Source organism: Suricata suricatta, chromosome 7 (assembly GCF_006229205.1).
Source record: "Suricata suricatta isolate VVHF042 chromosome 7, meerkat_22Aug2017_6uvM2_HiC, whole genome shotgun sequence".
In the NCBI taxonomy this organism is placed as follows: Eukaryota; Metazoa; Chordata; class Mammalia; order Carnivora; family Herpestidae; genus Suricata; species Suricata suricatta.
In genome coordinates, this window is record NC_043706.1 from 2927868 (window position 1) to 2929374 (window position 1507).

A 1507-nucleotide genomic window follows, 5' to 3' on the forward strand; every position below is an offset into this window, starting at 1 on the left:
GCACGAAGGGCCCCGCGCCGCCCGCGCGCCCCCGCCTTCGGGTTTGCGGGCTGTTCGCCCGCGTACCTTCTGGAAACGGAGCCCTGCCCCCTTCCTGCGAGGAGGGGCCTTGGTCCTCGACAGTCCTTACCTCGCAGGTCCTACCCCTGGTCAGGACCGCCTAGTGGTCCGAGGCTGCCAACTCGAGCTTCCGCTTCCCGCACCGGGGCTTCCGGTCTCCGCAGGGAGCCGTGGGTTCGAGGCCCACCTGTGACAGCGCTCGTTTTGGTTCACGCCTTACTCCTCATCGCCCTTTGGTCCCAGGGCTCACTACCCCCCCCCCCACGTTCCCCCCCCCCTCAAGACGACAGACCGAGCGACTCAGCAAGCAAGGAGGTAGCTTGACGCACCTTAAACCTTCAGACAGGTTGGACTACTGGGAGGGAGAGAAAGAAACAACGAGAATCGATTTGCAGCGTTTGTGTTTTTATAGAAGTAAATACATACGTTTCCTGGGTTTATATTTTGCATTAAAAAATAGTATCAAAATACCTTATGCTGCTATCGTCCAGGGTTAGTACGAATGACACATTGGGAAGGTGACAAATACTCAGAGTGTCGCTTCCACTTTTTCTGTCAAGCTCCGTAACAGTTTTCTGGCAAGAGGGAGCCCCACAGCCCAGGACTCCTGGTCTTTGAGCAAGTGTTGGGTACTTTATAAAGGGAAGCAAACGTTGCAAAATGATTTTTATTTTATTTTATTTTACTTTTTAGGTTTCCCTATCTAGCCCAAAATATGCTGTGCATGCTTTGAAACACAGAAAGAACATTCAGTAACAAAACAAAAACAAAAACAAAAACAAACAAGCAAAAAAAACCCCCAAGCTGTCCCAATTCAGAACAATGATGGAAAAAAAAATAAAAATGGAGAACAGAGAAAAATAATTTAGAATCTTATTCAGAGGAAAGGTGGAGCAGGATATGTAGGTGCTGATACATTTGCAGAGGTGAGAAGGAGACTGTGAAAAATGGAACCAACTCTTGGGAAGGGGAAAGGAGACTTTGAATTCAACGAAGTAAATTAATCACACTTCGCTGTCCATGGCTTGTAGGGGCCCATCCAGCCAAAAGGCCTGCGGAGGAGATTCCACTGTGACGGCAAAGCCTGGGGGGGGGGGGGGCAGCGTATGGAATCGCAAAGTCCCGAGCCTGTCTAGGAAGGCGCTACCCTGGATAACGGTTGGCCCTCCCCCCATTTGAGGATCAGGACAAAAAGAACATAGGTCCTGGGAGACAGGGGTGCAGTGCTGTGTGGCCTTTGGGACCCTGCTTCCCCCTACTTGAAAATGTGTGCACTTGACTGCTTGACCTAAATGGATCAGAGACTGGGGTTAGTTCTCCTATTATTCATGCCTCTTGGTGATTGTGGTTTCAGTAACTGGGCAGATTTTCTGATTGAAACTTCCTCCCTGGTTAGAGGCACCTTACTCACAGACTATTGTTTGAACTTTTAAAGAAAAATAGCCTT